This window comes from Chinchilla lanigera, unplaced genomic scaffold, assembly GCF_000276665.1.
Source record: "Chinchilla lanigera isolate Chin_1 unplaced genomic scaffold, ChiLan1.0 scaffold00005, whole genome shotgun sequence".
NCBI classification, from domain to species: Eukaryota; Metazoa; Chordata; class Mammalia; order Rodentia; family Chinchillidae; genus Chinchilla; species Chinchilla lanigera.
In genome coordinates this window covers 7,223,689-7,248,973 of record NW_004955406.1, presented here as the reverse complement: position 1 = coordinate 7,248,973, position 25,285 = coordinate 7,223,689, and the positions used below count along the sequence as shown (strand labels likewise).

The 25,285-nt window shown below is 41.5% G+C and overlaps 1 pseudogene; it reads right to left on the bottom strand.

The window, feature by feature from the left end:
- Nucleotides 1-205: 205 nt before the first annotated feature.
- LOC102016019 lies at nucleotides 206-9,953 on the bottom strand (annotated as a pseudogene).
- Nucleotides 9,954-25,285: the final 15,332 nt, after the last annotated feature.

Genomic DNA, 25,285 nt, shown 5'->3' with positions numbered 1-25,285 from the left:
TTGAAGAACACCAGAGAATGCGTAGACAATTGTGTAGGTGATTCCACTCAAAACATCATCTCCAGGTCAAGACATGTGAAAGCCCCATCAGTTTTATCCATGATGCTGGGTAAATAAAATATACAGCGCAATGGCTATGCATAGCAATGAGGTAAGCTTGGAGTTTCAACCAGCAAAGCGACCATTATAAAAGTTATTTTTCTGGTTAATTCTGGCTGATGTGTATCAGGCAGTTCAGAAGGTCATTCCTGGTACACTAGTAGAGGGCCCAGGCGAGCTTGTGGCCCCCTACTGCCTCTGCTCACCAGCCGCCTTTGGAGCATCTGCTAGCCCTTGTCGTCTAGTCCATCTGCTTGCTAGTTGCGGTCAGTTTCATCAGTCTGAGGGTCTGTGAAGTCCAGTTGACAGGCAGCTTTTCTACTGCTTGCTCAGGTTTTCCCTGGCTAGGTTTTGATAACACCACAGTCAAGACTAGTGGGTTATCAAAGATAGCTTGGTACTTACAAGCTGACTCCTCTTCCAAGTTTGTGCGTGTATGGTCTAGTTGTGAACTCATTCCACTGATTTCCACATGATTACAGTTTCCAATCAGATGCCCGTACTGTGGCTTATGCTGCATTTCAGAAGTTCATCTGTTGGTGGCAAGGAGTAGAATGGAAGGGTGGGTATGCTTCCTGCTAGGTTGGTCTGAGGCACTGGAGTTTTATACAGATTGGGCATTTGGCTTGGATTTAGCCCATACCAAATTCCTGCACCTGATGTTCCTAGATCCGATGGTCTTGTTCCAAGTCTATGTAGATTATAGACTTCATTGTTCCAGCACGGTACGTGGGGTTGGCTGGTTAGCCCTGTTGGCTGGTGTCCTGCATTACTATGACTAGTTGAACTGGGATAAGCAGGACCTTTTACCCTTGTGTTCTGAGCACTCTCATAAGGTCTTGGCTGTGCAAAGGGGTCCTGAGAGACCCTTCGTCTCCTCTCCTGCTCTATGTTATAAGCCACACTCTGCCTGGGCTGCTGTTTTGTCTGCTTGTCCACAAGGCTGCCAAAACATGACAGTTGGCTTCCTCCTGGAGTTTACCCTGCAGGGTGGATCCATGCTCTTCTTGTTGGTGTTCCAGGGAGGCAGAAACCCAGGACTCCTTCACAGGTCCCATCTCCAGTCCCCGGGGACTGCGCAGGGCGCCAGGCTGTTCTGAATTTGACCTGCTTGCAGATTCTGCCACACATCAAGCTGGAGAGACTGCATTCTCTTCAAACCATCATTCTTTAAACTCTTCACATCCTCTACAAATTCTTCAAACTGGCATACATGAAAAGGCTTAAATTGCTCTTCAATACCAGGAAATGTTGGCCGAACTTCGGGTTTTCCTCCCCGCAGAGCTCCATGACCTCACCCACGACCGGTCTGTTCCAGCTCTTACACATATAAAGAGCTGCTCCCTGTAGACGGTATTCTCATGTCTTTTTATTTGCACATATTGTCCAAAGAACTATGCCAAAGGTATACACGTCTGACCTCTCCATGGGCCTGGTATTGATGTCATGGGGGTTCTTGGGGCCGTGTAACTCAGGGCTTTTCTTAGGGACATTTTCTTAGGGATGCTCTCGGCTAACTCTGCTCATTGTGTTCCTCTCTAACCAGTTTGCTCTGCATCATAAAGGAAGCAAAGCCAAGGTCAGCTAACTTCACGTGAAAGTCATTATCACAGAGGGTATTTTCAGGCCTCAGGCCTTGTGTATCACGCCTTCTCCAAGGAAGCAGCACATTCCTGCAACAGCCTCTGCAATTACCCTTCCTTTTGCAGGAGGTGGGATGCGGATCCAGACTTTGAGCACAGGCATGTGGTTGCCCTTCTCCCCGTCCTCTGTCTATCACCAGGGAGCAGTTCCTCTCTTCCAGGCTGGCACCCAGCAGCCTCCCCATGTGGCTGTGGCTCAATCTGTCCTCACCTTCCCCTCTCCAGCCAGGCAATACCTATTTCTTGAAATGCATCTATTTACCTAAAAATGGCTCAAGTTTACCCACTTTATGGCAGAGTATTACTCCACTGTATTTATTTATTTATTTATTTATTTATTATTTTAAAGAATAAAAGAAGGATAACATAATAATAGGGGGGACTTAGCAAATTACAGACAAAATGGTAGGAAATTATCAATGGTTATCGTTTTCCATTGTATTTAAATACCACATTTTCTTTATCCATGTTTTAATGGGCATGTGGGCTGTTTCCAAGAGTTAGATATTATAAATTGTGCTGCTATAAACATGAGTATGAATGTATCACTGTGGTCTGGTGTTTTTACTGTAACTCTTTTGGGAAGATACCTACAAGGGGAATAGCTGGGTCAAATGGAAACTCTTTTTTGTTGATGCAGCAAACATCATACTGATTTCCATAGTGGTTCTACCAACTGACACTCCCACCAGCCATAGAAAAGGGTTCCTTTTTCCCCACAGCCCCTCCATCATTTGTTATTGGCTGATTTCTTGATAATAGCCACTCTCTGTGGAATGAGATGGAATCTCAGTGTTGTTTTAATTCGCATTTCTTGAACGGCCAGAGTGATGTTGAACATTTTTTCATATATTTATTTGCTACTTTTAGTTCTTTGTCTGGGAAGTATCTGTTCATTTCAGATGCCCATTTTTGGATTGGGTCTTTAAATTTGGGGAGGGTCTGATTATTTTTAGTTCTTTATGTATCCTAGATGTTAGTCCTTTGAGGAGTAGCTGATAAAAATTTGCTGGTGAATGGATGCACCTCATGATCATAATTTTAAGTGAAATAAATCAAGTTTAAATATCACACTGTTTCTCATGTGTGATAAATCCAAAGGGTAAATAAGGAGCAAAATGGAGGATAGATATTGGGAGTAGGAAAAACACATTCAAGTAGGAAGGGGAACAAGGGCGGTGGGGGGGGGAGAAGGGAATAACGATTAAGAAAAAAAGAATGGAAAGGAAAACTGGAAACAAAACTCTTGTAAACGGAGAGGAGAGGAAGGGATGGGAAAAAAAAGAATTAAAATATATTATGTAAGCTGGGTGTGGTGGCACACACCTATAATTCCAGCACGCAGGAGGCTGAGGCAGGAGGATCGCTGCAAGTTTCTAGACCAGCCTGGACTACAAAGTGAGCTAGCAAGGTCAGCCTGAACTGCATAGCGAGACCCTGTCTCAAAAAGACCAAAAAAAAAAAAGACATTATGTACAGGTACAAATTTCCCATGAACAATATGATCATTATGTATGGCAAACATGTATAATTTAAAAATTTTAATGTTGGAATTAAAATAGAGAGATTTCTTGAGTGCACTCTAAAATATTTAAGATTTTTTTAAAAGAAAAGAAAAATATTTCCGAATTTAGAGTAATTTTACTTTTTGAGCCCAGGTTTAGTAAGGATTTTAGTGTCAGCCTCCTCCAGCCCAGATTTCTATTGGTGGCATGGTTTGCATTGTCTCAAGTGTTGTGATATTTGCATCCCTCTCACTAGTCCTACTTCTGAGGCCAGGTGTTTTCAACAAGTGTCCTTTGCGTTCTTCCTTTGGGATTTTTGGAAGCAAAGTGTCTGAAAGCAACATTTCAGTAACTTCAGGGCTGTCCAGCCACATGCATCAGCCTTCGTTCTGTGTTTCTTTATACTATTCCTTTCTCACAGTCTAACCTGTCCTTTCTGTTTTACAAAGGCTGAGTCCCACATCCTTAAACTGTCTTTACTATCATCTACTCACTTTTGCACCCAAATTTTGGCATTTTTTCTAAAATTTTTTACATCCTCCTAAATGTATTACCTATGTCACTGATTTTACTAGTCAATCCTCTACTGTTTGTTGAATATCTAATTTCTTCTAGGAGATCAAAAGTCTCTCTGTGGACAGGTAACACATCTTTTTTTTTCCTAACACAGGGTTGAGCGTTCAATGTGCACTCAATAGGCAATTGCTCAGTTGAAATAGCTATGCCCAGAGCCATGGAAAAATACAAAAGCAGTGGAATCTGGCATTAAAAAAACTTTCAGGTCTAAAAGTTTCTAATTACAGGTAAAAAGTAGCTCCAAAGCTCCTTCACATCCTTTGGTAGAAAAGCATGTCTCCTGCCTCCATGGAAGGAGGTGATCTAAAAACGAAAAGATAATTGTATCATTTTCTGTGCAATCATGTAAAGAAATTTAGATTTTTATTTATTTTGATGCTAGAGATCAAACTCAATGTCTCTACCACTGAGCTACTCCCTCAGGTCCCAAAACATTTAAAAATATGAATGCCAAAAGTTATTGGTCTGTGGAAGGATTATACATTCAATTTATGAAAACACATATTATTCACAAACTTGACAAATATTATTGAGCAATTAGTATGTGTTACATTCTGGGGGTACGTTGTGGAACTTCATACATATGATCTTTGTCCTCAAGAGTTGAAGGGGTGAAGAAGACTGACATTAAACAAATAAACACTGTAACTCGAGAGCAGAGTTGCAATTATTAAAGAGAGTCAGGATCTGAGAGAGCGCAGCAGGCTCAGGGCTCAGAAAAGACTTTGCTGAGGGAGGTTTTTTAAAGTAAGAGCTCCAGAGAGAGTTAATTTCCCCTAATTTAAAAGAGATCCTTTCCTTTCTTTTTTTTTTTAAATTTCTCTGTGCGGGCTGGGTATCAAACCCATGGCCTCATGCACGCTAAACACACTCTGTACCACTGAGAGATGCCCCCAGCTCAGATATAAGGAAATACTTGTATGTAGATGTGGAGCTAAGTGTTAATGCAGACAGAAAAAAAATGACTTCTCCAAAACATTCAGCAATGAATCAAGGGTAAAGAAGAGAAAAAATAACCAGAGGTGGCATGCACTGCTGTCATATTTGTCAGAGAACCTGAAGCTTTAATTATGAAACAGAAAACCAAGTTTGAATACTTCCTTGGAGAAAATCAGTGTACCTCTCCATTCTTACGGCTTACAGTAGAAAGGGTTGGTTACTTACATTTCGGTTCTGTAGAACAACTTTTTCTTATAGGCACCTCGGAAGCCTTTTTCTGTCACTGCTGATTATATTGAAAAGCCTTACGAGTCTGCATTTTTATAATGCATTTGAAAAATAATTATATTTAATTATGAAATAAATATTCACTAATTAGCTCAGATTTTTAAAAATAAGAATTTACCTTTCACCTAAGGCTTTGCATGAGATATTTTGCAATCTCCAGAAAAACATCTCTAAGTACCTCTCGTTATATTAATTAGGTACATTCCAGCAATGCATTGCGTGTGTGTGTGTGTGTGCACGCACACACACACATGCACGTGCATTATTGTTGGAGAGAGAGAGAGAGAGACCCTAAATCAACTACTGATATGCTTTTTTTCCCACTGCTTTCTACTAGGGTAATAAAAACGTCAAATTACCAGATCAAATAAACTCTAGAAGTAAGGGCTTTTACATCCCTGTTGCAGAAATACCAACCACAGTATGTGCTTGGGGAACAAACAGTTTCGCTGCTCCGCACTGACCAATAAGGTCTGTGTCACCTCTGCTATACTCGCACATGCAATTCCGTTTCCCACAAACCATCTCCCTGCAAGCGCCGCCACTGCTTATGCTTCAGATGGGAGCGAAGGCTCAGCAGAGCACCGTAGACTCAGCCGCGTGGCTTGTTGTTAACAGGTTCTAGGCTTCGTAGATCAGTGGTAGAGCACTTGCCTGGAATGCAGGAAGCTCTGAGTTCAGTCCCCAGCACCTACGGCTTGGTTGGGAGTATGGGGTATAATTAATAATAATAATAATAATAATAAATTGATAAATAATACCCCACCCCCGTATTCCTACTCGGGAGACGGAAGTGGGGAAGCAGGGAACGCCCGTCTTAGTGAGGGCCCTCTCCAAATCACTCCAAAGCACGCGCAAATTGGGAAGCACTGCTCACACCTTCTTGACTGGCCACTTTCTCTTGACATGAAGAAAGGAGAAATAAAACATGGAAATAAATGTGCAAACAAGAGCACTACCCAAGGACTAGCTAAGGTAGATTTCGGTGGGCAGCCAGGCGGCTTTGGGGGCGCTTCCGCGGAGGCCCTGCAGCCGCGCGTGCAGGGACTGAATAGACGGGAGGCAGCAGCGCTCCTTCCACAAAAACATTAAAAAGCACCCAAGGCCATAGCTGCTTAGGAATGCCTGCACGGCGATTCTTATTTACCGCTGCGGGGCTTAAGCCTCGCTGCCTACGCGCTCACAATATAAACAGGAAGGATTAGAGTGACCCACGTCCCCCAGGCTGGAGCCGGCCGGCAAAGCTCTGGTTACTTGCACCCTGAGCAGCCCGCCCCTTGATGACAAACGTCCCAGATTCGGGCGCTCTTTTGTAGTTCCTGGGAAAGCACGGCTAATCCGTGCGAGCCCGCGCCTCACGCCGCGGCCGCATTCAGCTCCGCGCACAATGCGCTCCCGCCCGCTCCCCGCGACCCGGCCCGGCCCCGCTGCGCGGCTCCCCGGGGGGCGCCGCCTCCAGGCCCGGGGAGAGCCCAGGCTGGCTGTGCTGCAGGCGCGGGAAGATCCGGTCAGTCAGAATCCTCCAGGCAGTTCTCACTCTCTGTTCTTCCCCAAGACCCTTCGCTTATCAGAGCTCCCCCAACACACACCCTTTCCCATTCTGCTACTACTGGGGATCGAACCCAGGGCCTCCTTACCAAGCTGAGTCCTCAGCCCCTTTTCTGCTTTTATTTTGAGACAGTCTCTCTAAATCCATAGGCTGGGTTTGAACTAGCGATCTTCCTGCCTCAGCCTCACAGACTACTGGAATTACAGCTGTGCTGCACCACGCCCAGCTCCTGCTTTCTTTTTTACAAGTGCTGTATCCTGTCGGGATTGAACCCGGGACCCAGGCATGATAGACAAACGCTCTGCCATTAAGCCGCTTTCAAAGGGCCAGCTCTAAGAGCTTTCCAGGGATGACTAATTGGCATAACAACCCCGTGAAGTAGGTACACTTTGCAGACCGGGAAACTGAGGCACAAGGGAGCCCAGAGGGCCCTGGAGGGTAGCTGGGGCTTCCGTGCACACCTGTACATGCCTCACCACTAGCTCACAGGAGTAACTCCTGCCACTAACAAAACTACCTGGGACGTCACCCCGACTAAACACGCGGTCGTTTCCATCCCAGCTGCCTCTTGCAGAGGGTAAGGTCGCTGCAGGTCACAGTTCTGAGCAGCAGCTTTCAGGGTGCAGCCTGGCCCCGTGGGTGGATAGTCTCTGCTTCAGCCTCCACCTCCTACAGTCCCGGGCTCCCCTACATTTTGAGTTCCCATTTTCAGAGAAGGAGGTGTGAAAGCCAAGCTGTGGCTGGACACAGTGGCCCTCCTGGGGCCCCAGCTAATCAAGAGGCTCAGTGAGGAAGATCGCTTCAGCCCAGGAGGTGGAGGTCAGTCGGAGGAATGTAGAGAGACCCCAATCGCAAAATCAAACGTTTGCGCGTGTGCACGTGCGCGCGTGCACACACACACACACACACACACACACACACACACACACACACAGCCCAGCTCCAAAAGGCATGAACTGTCTGCCTCAGCCTCTTTTCAGTTAGATGGGTGGAAGGAAGGTGCCCTACAGCGGTTATTAAGTGGTGACTGGTGATCTCCTAGGTACCCTGCAAAGTGCCTGCAGTGCAGTGTGCTGTGTACCTGTGAATAATTTTTGTTTGTTTGTTTTTTGTTTTTCTTCTAGTACCAGGAATCAAACTCACGACCTTGGGCTTGCCAGGCAGGCACTTTTGCCACTGAGCTAAATCCCCAGCTCCAAAAATTTTTGGTACTGGGAATCGAACTCATGACCTCAGGATTGCCAGACAAGCACTTAAACCACTGAGCTATACCCCCAGCCCCTGTGAATAATTTAATAACTCAGAAAACAAAGAGGCAATAAACAAAACCCAGAAACTCTGGGCAGATTTGCTAAGGTTTTGGAGCATTTTAGTCAGAAAGCTGTGCTGAATATGTTGGGCAGGGGCCAGCTTCATTTATGGTTAAAGACATGAAACTGGAGGTGTAGCTTAGTGGTAGTGTGTGCTTAGCATGGCTGGGGCCCTGGGTTCAATTCCCAACACACAGAAAGGAAGGGCAGGAGAACAAGGAGGAGGAGGAGGAGGAGGAGAGGAAGGCAGGGAGAGAGGGAGGGAAAAAAGAAAGTGAGGGAGAGAGAGCTATTTTACCTCACACTGGGGCTGGGTGAAAATACTTCATGACACATGTATTGCTTGCTGGGGGGAAAGCAAATTGAAACATACTTATAAGAGATGATTTGGAAATACTTATCAAAAACCTGCAACTGCATATGGCAGTGGAACTCCAGCACTCTGGGAGGCTGAGGCAGGAGGACTGCAAGTTCAAGCCCAGCCTAGGCAATTTAGGAGACCCTGTCTCAAAATTACAAAGGCCTGAGGATGAAGCTCTGTGCAAAGACCCTGGGTTCAGTCCCCAGTACCCCCCTACATGTGTGCACATATGCACACATATGCACACACAGTCACACACACATACATACTCACATGTACACACAAAGCCTTAAAATGTGTACATTTTTATCCATCTGTTCTACCTATGGAGTTTTATCTAAGGCAACAATCAAAATATACCAGGTAATTTGGATGAAAGAATTGATGAAACATTAAGAATGGAAACAGATCTAGATGTCCATCGATAGAGACTTCTTAATTAATTTATGGTACTCCATAAGAAGGGAACCTGCTTACAATCTCCTGGTCACAGAAACAAAGCAAATTTGAAGAGTCTATATAGCACAGCACATTTTTCTGGAAAAACATGTGCATAGAAAATGTTCACAGTGCTTAGTACCCGGGGACTGCGAGTTTTAGTTTCTGTGTTGTCTGACGTGTCATCACTGAATATGTATTCTATGTGTAATAAAAGAAAACAAAACGTTTTCTGGGGTGGGGTGTCACTGTGTTGCTGGCCTCTGATGTCTGCACTCAAGCGCTCTGCCTGCCTCAGCCTCTTGGTGGGACTATAGATAGATACACGCCACTGGACCCAGCTAACACCTTCAGTTTAAAAAAAATAAATTTCTATTTCTTCTACAATGATAAAATAAGGGCAACCTCTGACCCAAAAGATGGGACAGTCGTTCAAGTGGGTAAGAATACTCATCAGTCTTCAGAACGTTCCCAGCAGATGTGAATCTTGCCACACAGGCGTGTGATCCCCAAACATTAGCGTGTCCTTCAGTCAGTGATGCAGAGTGCGCGCTTTTCTGTTCTCTCCAGAGAATGTAACTGGAAGGTGTTGTCATCCAGTGCTTGGCAAATGCCCATGCAAGAAAAATGACATTCAAAAAAGACAGTCCTAGAGCTTGCAGCTCCTGAAGCTAAGCTTAGTACACTAGTACTGCACACACCAAGTGTAGTGGTGCACACTCAGGATCCCAGCTACTTAGGAGGCTGAGGTGGGGATCCAAAGTTCAAGTCTAGTCTGGGCAACTTAGTGAGACCCTGTCTCAAAATTTAAAAACAAAAGGGCTGGGGATGTAGCCCAGCACGCCCTGGGTTCAATTACCAGTAGGAAGTCTACCTGTGTACCTCTCATTAGCTCTGCATGCACACCTCGTTGAATCAGTACTCCACGGAAAAGCCTTTGAGTTGTGCTTTCACGTTCTACCTTTGGCTTCCATCTGAGCTTCAAATGGAATGCACGTGCTTGCTGCGGCATACAGTATCTCTGTGTGCTGTCCTTCTCCACAACATCCCCTCAGAACGGTGATGTTTAAAGTGGGCCTCAGGAGCTATAGAGGGGCTGAGGGACCACACGCCTCTTTCCTTGGGGGACCCTACTTTTATTTGTCACAGTGCAGAGCCCAACACTGTGGAGATTTCTTACCCCCTCCGACAAGGACCCTCATAGAACAGGAATTCTTCTATTGGAGCACCAACAAACTCTGGCATATTGCAAGGTATTAAATAAGTATTATTCCCCTCCTACCAGCTGGTCTGAATGAAGGGGCCCAGGAACGAAGGGACCCAGGGCATACTCTGCCTTCTCCCTCTGGCCAGACCGTTGTCTCCAAAGAGGAGCCCAGAGAAATCATGACTACAGAGGAAAAAGTGGATGGCCTGCTGCTGGACACTGGTGCTGGTCTCTCAGTCCTTTTCAGTCCTGGCCTTCCTTCCAGCTGTCACACCTCAATGAGGGGAGTCACTGAGGAGGAGGCAATCCACTAATTTTGCAACCCTTGGGCTGTAACTACTTGTGGGATCTTTCTTGCATATCTTTGTTTTCCTGAGAAACCACTTTGAGGATGCCCACAATTATTGCAGCAACCATTGATTTCCTACCAATCTGTCCATAACTCTGTAATGTTTGTATTGTTCCTACTCTATTTCATAAATGGGTGTATGTTTTGTTTGTTTGTTTGTTTTTGGTTTTTTTTTTTTTGTCTTTTTGAGACAGAGTCTTGCTCTGTAGTTCAGACTGGCCTTGAGCTCACTTTGTAGCCCAGGCTGGTCTTGAACTCACAACTATCCTCCTGCCTGAGCCTCCCAAGTGCTGGGATTACAGGCTTGTGCCACCATGCCCGGCAAATGGGTGTATGTTTGTTACTATGCGTTTTCAACAACAACCATTGAGGATAGTCAATGATTATTTGATTGATCACTCATGTATAGCTCTATTTGTTTTCCCTAGAGACCACTTTGGAGAATCCATGCTATAGTATAACAACCACTGATAATTTCCTGCCATTTTTGTCTGTAACTCACTATTATTTGTCTATTTGTTTTCCTGAGAAATTATCTTGAAGATACCAATAGGTAAAATAACAACCATTGATAATGTCCTACCTCATTGTCTGTAATTCAGTGAATCACCCTATTGCTATGTTGTCCTTCTTTTACTCTTTAAAATAAAAAAAAGTATTATTAACCACCAAGCATTTTTAGGAAGTTATAGTTTGATAAACATCTGTCAAAGCCAGTTTTGGATGCTTTAAAAGAAGGCAAAGAAATTCAACACAGTTTTAAGTTGCTCTTTCTGGAGGTTTGATCTCACAGTTGAAGGTTTCTGGATGGAAATAAGCCTTCTATAGCTCATTTTAAAACCAGAAATAAAAGAAGTGATTATGTTGTAAAGACCACGAATACATACTATGTCTGCTTCCCGGGACTGTTTTAAGCAGGTATTACACACTGACTGTCTTGAGACAACAGATGATTTTCTCGTGACTCTGAAAGCCAGCAATCTGATTTAGGTGTGCACAGGCCTGTACCTCCTGAATCCAGAGGGCAGAATCTGTCCTTGCCTCTCCAACCTTCTGGAATTTGCTGAAAATCCTTGGAATTCCTTGGCTTGAAGAGGAGCCCTTCCCACCTCTGCCTCCACCACTACAAGGCCATCTCTTTCTTGTGTGTCGCTCTCCTCTTATACACACGCTAGTCATATTGTGTTAAGGGCCCATGCTACTGCGGTGTGATCTCATCTCAACTAATTACATCTGAAATGATCCTATTTCCAAATAGGGTCACATACTGAGGTACAAGGGATGAAGGCAAAACATATCTTTGAGGGGACACAATTCAACCCATAGCATTTATACACAGAATTAACATTTTAAACCAACTCTCTGGTCTTACACAAATGTTATTTGTGTTGGGCGTGTGGGGAGTGGGGTTGGAACCCAGGCCCTTCACACTGACTTACATCCCCCACCCTTTTTTATTTTTTATGAGATGAGATCTCACAGTGCCACTAAATTGCCCGGGCTGGGCTCAAATGTGAAATCCTTTTGCCTCAGCTTTCCAGCTTCTGGAATTACAAGTATATACCACCATGTCCAGCCTGTATTTCTGTCTTGAAACAGTATTCAAATGACTGCATTATATAGTACATAGATTCAAAAACTCCTATATCTCACTTTGGGTATCTTCCCCCAAAAGTTAAACTCATATTATGGCAATACAGCACAACTCATGAGAGCTAAACCTTACAAGCTGACTATATGCCCACCAACAGGTGAGGAGGTAAAGAAAATGTGGTGTACATGTACATACAGAGTGCTACTTGGCCACAAAGAAGTATAAATTAGAGTCATGTGTAGGAAAGTGGGTGCACTTTGAGGACATACGCTAAATGCAATAAATCAGACAGAAAAGGTGAAATATCACCTGTTACTCTGGATTTCCCAGATGAGAGAAACTCTGATATTTAAGCCTCAGTATCTGATTTATTTCTGTGAACATGGTCGCATACTCTTACGTGAAATAAATCAGACACACGAGTAAATATTGCATTGTTTCTCTGGTGTGAGATAACGAATGTGTAAGTAAGGATCAACGTGTATAAAAGGTATTGTGAAATAAGAAGAAATTGTTCAAAAGAAAGGGGAACTAGGAGCAGGGAAGGAAGGAAGGGAAAAGAAAAAAATAGAGCCCAAACTCTTAAGTGAAATGAATCAGACACACATGTTTAAATAATCACATTGTTTCTCTTGTGTGAGCAACTGAAAGGGTAAATGAGCACCCAAATATTTTATAGATACGGAAAAATAGGAAGAGGATATCCAGATGGGAAGGGGAATAAGGGGCGGAGAGGAGAAAAGGATGGAAGGGAAAAGAAAAAAAGAATAGAAAGAAAAATGGAAATAAAGCTTTTGTAAATAGGGAGGGAAAGAGGGGTTGAAGGGAGGGGAGAGACTGGGGAAAAAAGAAGAACCAAGATAGATGGTGTATGGTACATGATGAATATGATCATTATTTATACCTGAAATGTACCCCAAATTAATCAAAATAAAAATAATTTATGAAAAACAATTACGGTCTCAAGGTTCGTCCATTTCTCTACAAATACCTGAAGTTTATCTTCCTTTATGACAGATAATAGTACTCCACATGGATACTTGGAGGGACATTCCAGATCCAAATTATAACAATTCTGACATTAAAATTTTATTTTATAAGTTTGAATAACACAATTTCTTGTTAGAGAAAAGGCAAAACATCACCAGTTCTATACTAATATTCTGTTTCATATACTCAGGATCCCCTCATTGCAGTACATACTGAGTTTTCAAATGATATTCCATTTTAAGAGATATTCTAGCATTTTTACTCTATGAGAGGAATTCTAAACGCTTGGTTTGGGCTTGTAGTAGTTTCCTCCCATTGTACTTTTTTTTCAGTAAGGGGATTGAACCAAGGGCCTTCACATTGAGCTATACCCCCAGTCCTTTTTAGTTTTGAGACAGAATTTTACTAAGTTACCCAGACTGAATTCAAGCTTGCATCTTCCTGCTATAGTTGCTTAAGTGGCTGGAGTTACAGGTGTGCACCACTCCATTTAGGGGCTTTTTTTTTTGGTCTTTTTGAGACAGGGTCTCACTATGAAGTTCAGGTTGGCCTTGAGCTCACTTTGTAGCCCAGGTTGGTCTCAAACTCACAGTGATCCTCCTGCCTCAGCCTCCCCAGTACTGGGATTACAGGCGTGTGCCACCACACTCAGCTCAAAGGCGCTTTTTACTTATAATCTTTCATGAGCTCAATTTATTGGGTGCCTGCTACATATACAAAAATACCGAATTAGATACAGAAGAAACAACAATGAATAAAGCACAGTCCTTCTATACCTGTGGAATCTCTAGTAGCCTTACTGAAAATTGCCCTCACTGTAGCTTTTTTTAAAGTAGAGAAACTAACACATAAAGAATGAAGAAATTATTATATTATAAAGAGAAGAAATTATTAAAAGAAGGGACAATTCAATAGGGAATTACTAGTAAACAATAACTGGCACCTTCGAATTGTTAATCTTTAGAAGTCAACGTTTGGTTTCCTCATACTAACTAAGGCAAGATGGACTAGAACAGGAAGGAAAGAATGAGAGAGAAGAAAAGAAAGAGGAAGAGGAGAAGGAGGAAAAGAAGAGGGAGAGAAGCAAGAAGGAGGAGGAAAAAGAATGTGCTTCCAATAAATCCATTAAAAAAATACTAACGTTGTGAGTTGTGATCAGGAACACTCTCAGGACGCTGAGCTTGTCATTTTGGGTTCAGAGCCCATTATGGTCTCTCCATATGAGTCCTCACTGGGCGTGTTGACAGTTTCTTCTTATCTTCTTCATCCGCTACTACAAATCCGCAATCCCGTTATTCTCCTTGCAGAAACATGACACCACCATCTACTGGCTATTCCGACTGACCAAGCAGCTCTCCTCTCTTACCATCCCATGTCTCACAGACTACCAGCTCCACCTCATACCTTTTGAATCCATGTACTTATTTTCATAACCATGGCTACAACTCTAGTATTAAAAATAAAAATTTGTGCTGGGACTATAGGATGGAGGTAGAGGACATGTTTAGTAACCCTTAGTCCATGGGTTTGATTCCCTAGCACCAAAAAAGTTCATATAATAAATCTAAAAATTAAGGGACCATAAAGATTCATAGTTTACCACCATTTACTTTATCTCAGGCACAAATCCAGGTCTTCATTAAGACTAACAGTTTGTATTCTGACCATAACTCCATCTGTTAGTCTAAGTTATTATTCATTTTAAAGATGAAAAAACCTTGCATAACATTCTCAGGGGACAACAGTACATAAATGTCAGGACCTGGATTCAAACCACAGATGACTGACTGCCTTCTGAGCCTGTTTAGTGTGATTCTACACAGTCTAGCAGACTTGCTATGCTTCTGTGAAGTTGGCCTTTCTCTTTCAGATGTGAGTGTTTTATTCCTCTCACACATTTTTATCCTTCCCAATCTCCACATCTCCACAGATGACCTTGGCTTCCCAGAGAAACTAGAAACCATCAAACTTATAAACACACATTCATTTCTCCTTCTTGGTTATAATGGACAAAGTATCTTTCCAGGTTCTTACTGAACCTAGATTTTTAACCTGGAGCTCATTGACCCACAAAGCATTCCTGGAGAGAATTCAGGAGTTTTGTGAATATAGGAAAATATTGTACCTCTGCTTTCACAAATCAAACAAACAAGAGGAACAAGATTTTTATCTTTACCACCAACAGTATTCACAGATGTTTTGGTATTACATAAGCTTTGTGGGCATTCCCAAACAGATTTATGCTTCATCTCAACCACAAAGTTATAGTAGTTACTAGACTCACTGCTAGGAGTTACTACAACCACTGCTAATACAGTAAGTCAGTAGACCCATCTGTATTATTATGTGATAAACTTGTCTCTCTTTTTAAACAATTTTTACTATTAACTTCTTCCCCTAAACCCCAGAATCATAAAGCCAACTCATTGATCATCTAATAAATAGTTCAAAGTTATGTCCAAATCAGAGATTTTGATCTTCTTCCCCAAACTTGTTTCTCCCTTCACCACCTACTCCTCGGGAGATGGCTCCATCATTCCCTCAGTTGCTTCCACCAAAATCTAAAAGTTGATCTTCACTTCTTCATTCTTTTCTCTCAACCTCCATTGCCAAGTTCTGTAAGTGACACCTGCAGACTCTTGGTCTACCCCGGCAGCCTCAGGGAGTTTTCTATCCCTGAATGTCCCAGGCTTGCCTACTTCTTGGATTGTTGTACCCACTGTTACTTCTGTGTACCTCTCTAGATTCTCTCCTGGGTTGCTACTTCCTTTTCGTTCTGTCCTTGGCTCCAGTGTAATCAAAAGCATATTTTCCAACCTGTAACTCCTGAGTTCATGTTTCTTGCTTGTCTCTTTGTCTTCCCCACCAGACTGTGAGCTGAGTGAGGAATCTTATCTGTCTCATTTGTTGACCACATAATAGATTAATAAAGATGCATTGAATGAATAAATGCTACTCAACTCTTTCATAGGTAGTGCTTTTGAAGAGTAATAATAATCCCTCAGAAGCATTCCACCATATGGGGCATGCTCAATCAGCCTCCCTCCCTTACTTTCTCTTAATAATGATCTAATGTGTTCTGAGAACACAAACAGAAGACTGGGATTCAATTTCATTCACAGAAAGGACACTATCTGCACAAATAGAAATGTGTTCAGGAAAAATGAAAATAAATACAGAGACCATGTTAGGATTTGGACCTAAAATGTCCCCCAAAAGCCTGAGGCTTAGTTGCCAGGTGATGGATTTTTGGAAGGAGATTGGATTGCTCAAACTCTAACTTTATGAGTAGGTTAGTGTTTTAATCAATTCATAATCTGATGGCATTATTGGGAGATGCTGGAAACTTAGGAAGTGAGGTCTAGTTAAAGGGAATGGGTCTTTGAGCACATCTCTGGGGACTATGTCTTGCCCTCAGCCCCTTTCTCTCTGTCTCTCTCTCTGCCTCTCTGTCTCTCTCTCCCTCCTGGTTGCCATCAGGTGAGTAGCTTTCTTTTGCCATACCCTTTGGCCATGATGTTCTGGCTCACCATAGGCCCAAAATAATGGAGCCAGTAGACCATGGATTAAAACCTATGAAACTATGAGCCCAAATACACCTTTTCTCCTTTAAGTTGATTTTCTCTGGTATTTTGTCACAGTGATGGAACACTGAGTGACACAATCCATTTATTATAGTCCATATAGGCCAGAAAGGTTATAGATTTTGCAGGTAGATGGTCAGGTCTGGTTCAAGTCCTTATTACTTTCCTAACCTGTGTTGTGTGTTGGAAATTTATTCAGTGCTTCTGGGCTGTACACAAAGGAAACCATACCTACCTTACAGTTTGTGAAAGCTGAGCGACAAGAGTATGTGACACATTGCTGACCTTCTCTGCACTACTGTTTTCACTTGCCACTATAGCAAGCCACTCTCAAAAAAGAAGCACAGAGAATGTCAAGGTTCCATACAGAGATCCTATTTTGTCTCATGGTATTTAGTGCCAGATATAATGAAAGTTGTTTCATTTTCATTTTTTTTTTAATTCACATCCTCCACAGAATAGTCTATTGTAGACAAGGAAAATTTTCCAAGTACTTTTTTTTATGCCATAAATTCTTTTTCTTTCTTTCTAACACTGCAGCTGAATGAATCCTTTCTCCAGTAATCACACTGAAATAGGTTCACATCTGTATTCATCTTAGATCCCCACTGTTCTTTAGGGATAAGTTTCAAATCTTTCAAGAAAACACACACTTTCCATTGATAAATAATAGTCCTGATGCTTTTACCTCAGCACACTATTTTGACAGAAGAAGTTTCTGTGTTTGAGAAAACTAATTTGTCTAAAAAAAGATGGTATTTTCAAACTGCAGTTGTAAAAAAATGTCAAATAACAGGATCAAAGGAAGAAATGAGCTATGGAGTAAAAGAGATAGCATCTGCATAAAGGAAATCTCAAAATACAAAGAATAAAAAGATCAAGAGAAGATAATACAAAAAAGAAAATAGGAATCTAAACATTTTTTTAGAAGCAGAAAATGAAAATGTAACTGCATTCTTACTCAGTTATGAGAGTATTCAATGACATGAATGCTGTTTTTGTTTTTTGTTTTGTTTTGTTTTTCTTCCGGTACCAGGAATCGAACTCACGATCTCATGCTTGCCAAGCAGGTACTGTGCCACTGAGCTAAACCCCTAGCCCCTCAATGATGTGAATGTTAATCAAACAAGAATAGTGGTATTTTCACCCTTTGAAAAACTCTCTTTTTTAGAATTCCAGAATCATGGAAAACAACTGCTGAAGTTGATAGATACAACTCCTTCATTGCAGCTGATTTTCCATTAGTAATTTTAATAAACTTTATCACAACTTCAAGTAAATAGAGATGAGAAGTCAAGTTATAGTCTAATCCCTAATTATACCAAAATACGAATCACTGAGGCATTCTGTTCAGTGAGGGACAAAATAATCTGTTACTGCTTGAGGCAAATATTATAAACCCATCATCTGGGTGTGGTGGCACATCTGGGTAGTCTCAGGTACTCAGGAATCTGAGACAGGAGGATCATTTGAGCTTAGGAATTTAAGAGCAATTAGATAATACATGGAGGCAAACTCGAAAAAGAAAAAGTAAGGCCCTGCAACAATTATTCCTACGCAATTTTGAAATACAGTCTCCATCATTATAGGATTTTGTTAAAGAACCCAAACAGCTATTCACTTTAGAGGGGAGTTTCTTATTGACCAAAGCCCTTAAATATAGTTTAATTAAATGGAAACATCTTTCCTCAAGAACACTGTGACTGTTAATCATGACACACCAACTTGACTACATTAATAAATGTCCAAGGATAAGTAAAGCACTATTCTGGGTGGGTCATAGACTTGACTTTGGTGCTACATATGGTCCCTGGCTCCAACTTCTCTGGCACTGTCCCCTTACTCTGTTTCCTGGTCATTATGAACTAAGCAGCTTTGTTCCACCACACTTTCCACCATGATGTTTCTGCCTTGGAGCCAGTTAACCATTGACTGAATCCTCCAAAACGATAAGCCAAATTAAACCTCTTTTCCTCTAAATTGTGAGTGTCAGGTATTGGATCCCAGTGATGGAAAAGCTAATACCAAAAATGAGTACCAGAGAAGCAAAGTCATTGTTGTAATTATACCTGACCATGTGGTTCAAAAGCCTTTGGAACTGGTTTGCAGGAGTTTGGAATGGTTGAAGAAGTAAGCTAGAGAAGCCTTAGAATGCTATAAGTAAAGCCTGATTATTGATTTTGGTCAAAACTCAGAAGTCTAGAGTTCTGATAGGAATTCAGACAATAAAGACCAGGCTCAGAAGGTTCAAAGACTTCATTGGTATGTTTGCTACAGTCTGGCAAAAATAGTTGTCTACATTTTGCCAATATCCTAAGGTTTTTCAGGAGACTGAGATTAAGGACAGTAATCTGGCAGAAGAAATTTCAAGGCAGCCCAACATTCAGGGTGTGGTGTGAATGCTATTGACTGTTTTTAGCCAGATTGATAGTGAAAATCAAGGCCAAAAACTATAGCAGAAAAATTTGAAAAACTTAAAATTCGATCCAAAATGGGTAAAGTTGGGGCCAAAGGAGGTTGCTAAAGAGATTAGCACACCTAGAAATATACCAAGTACTTTGAACTGGGACAAGAAAGATGTCTTGAGAGCATCTCAAGAATCACTTGTTGCAAGCTCAAGGGCACAAAAATGTAAATGTTTCACTTGAGAAGACAGCCCCTACACTCCCAGCTCAAGAAGTGCTGCCTAGTGAGTTGATTCCACAGGATTCATTTCACTGTGCTCAGCCATCTGAGAACTGAGCCTTGCTACTGCTCAAACTGGAGGCAGACCTTGGCATCATCAATGTGAGGCTGGGCTTACCAGGATTCAGAATTCAGGATTCAGCATTGTGGAAACATGGGGGATTCTACTTAGATTTCAAAGGAAGGTCTGGGAGGTCAGGTAAGAAGCCTATAAAATACGTGAATCTATGGGAATGAAGCCAAAGGTACAATGAAGATGCCAGAACATTGGAGATGCCAGGAACATGGAATGTCTGCTGAGGAAAACTTCAGGTCATTATTGGAGCCAGCCCAAGATAGAAACTATACAGGCTTCAACCAGCAAGACCATAGCACTGGGGTCACCCATCCCTCTGGAATTCACATCTCATCACCATGTGCCCCAGGTGCTAGACATTGAGCTACAAGACTTAATGTCTGCCTTGTGGGATTTTGGTTTTGCTTTGGTCTGAGTCTTTTCTAATATCCTATTCCTCTCTTTCAGAATACACAGGAATGTATACTCTGTGCCATTTTACCTTGGGACTATAAGACTTGTTTTTTATTTTTCCAGAGGCTCACACCTAAAAGTTCATCCGGAATCTCAGAAGAAACTTTGGCTTGGACTTTTGAAAAATGCTAGAACTGTTGAGACTTTGGGGAGGGAATTAATGCATTCCCACTTGTGCATAGGATATTTGTGTCAGGTTAAGTGGAATTAAAAACTTGCTATTATTCTTATTTGAATACAAAGTATGTTTAAAGAGATGTGTCTGGTAGCATAGTTGACAATTGTCACTATTAATCACAATATGATATGTCAGTTTCACTAGATTAAGAAACTCCCAGAAGATTAGTAAAGATGACGTGTGGGTACGTCTGTGTGGCTGTGGAGGGTAGTATGTACGGTCCCTGGTTCCTTCCTCTCCAGCACTGTTCCCCAGCTCTGCTTCTTGACAACCATGAGCTAAGCAGCCTTGCTCCATTCTGCCCTTTTCCAGAGTTTCTGAGCTGATAATGGACTGCATCACCTGAAACCATGAGTCAGTGTGAGCCTCTTCTTTAAGTTCTGGGAGTCAGGTACTGTGTCTTCTGACACGAAAGCTGACTAAATCAAACTTACTTCTTAGCAACCTTGCAGGAGTTCATGTGAATCTATCCCGTAGTTTCTCCTTTTCCCAATCACTTGCTATTCTACTTTTTAATGATTGTTTGGTTCTATTACAAATACTGTTCCACATTTTATCTCCCTGGATTAAAGAATAGATGATCTTTCCTACTAGAAACAATCTAACACTTGTAATAAGCTAGAATTTTATTCCAAGCATCCCATTCCTGCAGTTATTTAAGTTTTCATGCTCTATTTTTCTTGTCCATCTCAGGGCTTTTACTAATTAAGCTGTTTTGGTTTGGAGCTGGTTATGAAAAAGATATCAATCTGAGTGAAGACTATTAGGCACTCAAAAGAAAGGATAGCCATCTAGATGTTTTCAGTCTAATGAACATTCTAGTTATACTGCATAAAGTTATTTATAGAATTTCCCAATTTTTGGCAGAATTACGTAGACATCTTTGTAGAACTTACAGCTACTATATAGATTTTAGGGTTAAATAATACAGAACAGAACAGTAGCCATGTAAAACCATAAAGCAATAACTTTGGAATTTTTTTTAATTGAAAGATGTTAGTTTCGTGTGAAAGAGTGTCATGCTAATTCTTTTCCTGTATTTGTTCTTGTTCTTATAAATAAATATTCTGAAATTCTAACACTTTTTGGTTCAAGCTGTATTTTACTGTAAACATACAATGCACACTGGTTCTGTTATCTATGAAAGAATTTAGCATCAATGTAAGACACAAGTGCCTGAGAAGAAAGGCACAGGAATAAAGAGAGACTCTCACAGAAGCATCTTGAACAATGGTGGGTACTCAATTATTTTGGGAAGAGTCGTAAGAATCATAAATGAAGACATTTGAAATAAGAGAAGCAAACTTACATTTTGAATGCTTGGGGCCATATTAGCTAGCCACAAGGTCTTGTTATACATGATTTTTGAGCATCTTTATAACTCAGGATTCTGTATCTAAATGTGAGTGTTACATAAAAATCAAGTTAAAATTTAAAAATTCAAGCACTCTAATGTATTCTCCACTTGACATTTTTCAAAAGCCAGGTATCTAGAAATCTCATTCAATGCTCTGAAGACAGAAATAAATTAAAAGTGACTGGAATAAAATTTGCCTGCCTCCTTATAGCACAATCATATTTTCAATCATTAAACTAATTAAAGCAAATGTGACCATTTTTTCCTATTTGAGTAGTATGTCAGTCAGCGTCCCCTCATTATAACAGAATACCCATTATAATTAACTTATAAAGAGAGAAGTTCTATCTGGAAGGTTTTAGTACATGATTGATCAGCATCATTGCATTTGGGCCTGTGGTGAGGCACCACTTCATGGGGGGGTATGTGTGGCAGAACAAAACCACCCACTTCATGTTCAAGATATAGAAAAGAAATTAGGAGGCCAAGGTCCCATAGTTCTCTTCAAGAACACATCCCAATGACCTAAAGACTTCCCACTAACACCAACCTGGGGACCAAGCCTTTAACACATGGACCCTTGGGAGACATTCAAGATCCAAACTGTGTAATAAGTAGTAAATGGTGCAGTTAAAAGGTTCACCCACAAGTTTTGCTGGCTTTTTGTATTTGCATATCCTCATAATTTTTAAATATTTTTTTTTTGGGGGGGGTTTCCGGTACCGGGAACCGAACTCATGACCTTGTGCTTGTCAGGCAGGCACTGTGCCGCTGAGCTAAATCCCCAGCCCCTAAATATGTTTATAGGAGTGAAAATATATTGTATACTTACTATATTCAAGATGATATGACATGATATGCTATGATATGTACTTTGTGGATATTTTATCATCTGCTCTAGCATCCATTTTACAGATCAGAAACCTGAGCTCATGAAGAATAAGTCACTTGCCTAAGACCACCTAGCTTTCAGGTATGGATCTGCGGTGGGAGTCAGATGAGACAATCAAAATTCTTAATTCCAAATTAGAAACTGGCTAGTTGATTTAAGAAAAAGGAAAAATTATTGAAAAGATATGTAGTAGCTTTTTATCACTGGGACACAATAATTGGCACCCACAGCTTAAAGAGGAGAGGTTTATTTTGGATCATAGTTTGGGGAATTCAGTCCATGGTTAGCTGGAAATGGGGTTTTGTAGCTATCATTGCTGCACCACAAAGACACACTGTACCTGTTTTTTTTTGATCACCAGATGCTTATCAGAAGTCTGGGGAAGAAGAGTCGAATTCTCCAAGTCTCAGACATATACCTAGGCCCTGGCTGCAAGGAAAATTTAGAAATGAGAAGTCTGGCACTTTTAACTTCCCATTGGCAAATGATATACTTTAATTTGCCCCAAGATTCCTTTAATAAGAAGTTTTCCCCTAGGAAGAAACATCCTAGGTCCTTTTGTTCATCACTATATCTCAAACACTTAGCACAATACCTAGCACTAAGCAGATGTCCGACGAGTACATGTGAAATGAACAAATGAATGCATGATCCAATTTTCTTGAGAAGTGCACAAGGGAAAGCAGGAAAACACTCTTCCTTGTTCCCATTTGCAGAAGGGACTCAACACCTGAAGCCTTCAAACCATATTCTACTTCAGGTGGATACTTCCATATTTCACTCATTCGTGGTAAATAGCCTCTTCTGCAGGCAGCAACAGTGTCTTGTTTCTCTCTAGCTCTCTCCTGATGAAGGTCCTGCATGGAGAGAAGGAAAGAAGCCACTGGAGTACTGGCTGGCTGGCTGGATACATGGGTGAGTAATTGAAAGAGCAAATGGACATGTGATCTGCTAGAAGGGAGAGAGGAAAAAGAGATGAGGAAAGGAAAGGAAAGAGGGAAGGGAGGAAGAAAGGAAGGATGGAAGGCAAAGAGGAAAGAAAGGAGCCAGCTACTATTTGTAGCTCCATTTTACAGACAATAAGAGCTAAGGCTTAGGGGGACTGGCTTGCCCACGGCTACATTACCAGTAACTGGCAGAATCTAGCCTTGAATCCATGTCTTACTGACTCCACATCCGTCTTCTTTAAGCGCCACACAACACAATTTATAAATTTAAGTTATAAAAATAGGTCATTGCAGAAGGCATTTTTCTTGCAGAATTTACAAACTTCACTGTCAACTTATCTCATTATTTCTTACTTCACATTTTTCCCAGAGAAATCAGCCTACACTTGAGCTGGCTCCAGTGAGGGAAACGGAGGGCTGAGCTTGATGCTCTCCAAGGTTCTGAAAACCAACGCTTGAAATTTAAAATTTAACTGCCAGAGTAAAGGTAGCATCATTTTATATTGGCTCTTCAAATTTTACACCCAGGGCAAAGCCATCTGTGAGTGGATGAAAATGAAATAATTATGAAATTTAGGCAGTTCTTAAGAGACGAAGTTTTCAACACACCCACATCCATTCACTAAAATTAAGGGATATGAACTCTGAAAACAGACTTCCTTCATGCATTCTTGGCTTTCCTCCACAGTTATGAAAGTCAATCCATGCCAGTAATATCTAAAATCACGATGGGAATTTTTGAGTGCTGCAGTAAATATAATCTCCTAGATACACATCGCCAGTCCTGGAACATGACCGAGGCCACGGTAAGCATCTGGAAGCCGATACCTGGTGGCATAGGCAAGAACAGCCAATGGGGTGAGGATTGGAGTCAGAACTGGCAGCCTGAGAGTCTGGAAGAAGAAGGAAATCAAAAGGAAAAGAGGGGAGTAAAGATCGGAAATCAAAAGAAAAAGCAAGAAGCTTGAATGGGGCCAGTCAGAAAGGAGATGGGGCCATGGTCAGTGGCAAGTCATGGCTTTCGGTTCACAGGAAGAAAGGTATCATTTGCTGCCTCTTTACTCTTAATGCCAACTGCAGTGACGCTGTTTCCTTCCAAGTCTTTCTACACAGCTCCACGGGGGTTGACATTGGGCTGGACTGACATCTGCTGCTACTTCTTGCTGCATTCTGTGCTATTTGGAGATATTCTATTGATATCATCCTTCTTTGACCTTGCTTCACTCTTCCCCCTCCCAACTCTCCTTCCGCTGTCCTATTTGTAGCAACCGCTTTAGTCCACTAACAAGGGCTCTTTTATCTATTGGTCCTGCTCTTGCTTTTGTTTCTTTTGTCTATTTGGAGTTAGCTTCTTGATATAAAGCCAGCACGAATTCTCTCTTGTCCTTGAAAAACTGTTGAACATAGCTGACTTCCTAAATCCAGCAGGTATAAGTGTAAGCCAATTCTATATTTCATAGTACATAGCCTGTTTTATAGTCTTAAACTTTAGCTAAGCAAATAACCATTTTCCTTGGCAGAAATGGTCACCCTGCCCTTAGAATCACAATCCCAGGCCACTGAGTTGCAGAGACCACATGCATTTAGAATAAATAAATAAAAAGAGCTGAGCTTCTGTCATATGGATTCTGGCTTCGGCTGTTTGGAGCCTGCCGTTGCAGCTGACGGTGGTTGCTGCTCACAGAATACTAATTGCTATTACTATTCTGAACTGATCCTTCTTGTGAAAGAAAAAATATGGGAGAAAAGCTTATTTGGGGTTGGTCATTCAAAATCATAAGCTGAGTTGGGAGAAATTATATGTGCCACTGATATACATATAACTATATATATATACACACATATGTATATATCTAGAATGTTCTCTGAGATGCTTTTGGGTTTGTATCAAGTCAGAAGTATCACAACGTTTTAGTTATTTAAGTTTTGTGTGCTAACTCTGTCACAGCAGTCTGTCAACAATATTTACTGAGTGTGCATGTGTACACAGAACAGTAGGAGACTGATCTCCTTGTTTGTTTGACTCTATTTAGATAGAACAAATTGACCTAAAAGTCTGTTTACCAGAGATTCACCATTGATCGTGATTTCTTTGATGTACCTTCACTTCAGTGGATTTCACATCAGATGTTAGCAAACTTGAATATAAGGGGAAGCGAATTAAAACTCATACCCAAATGGGGGCTTTTCTGATTTGGTGAGAAAGCTATGGATTTGAAGTCAGGAGACTGAGGACAGAACTCTGGCCCTGCTACATACACGTTG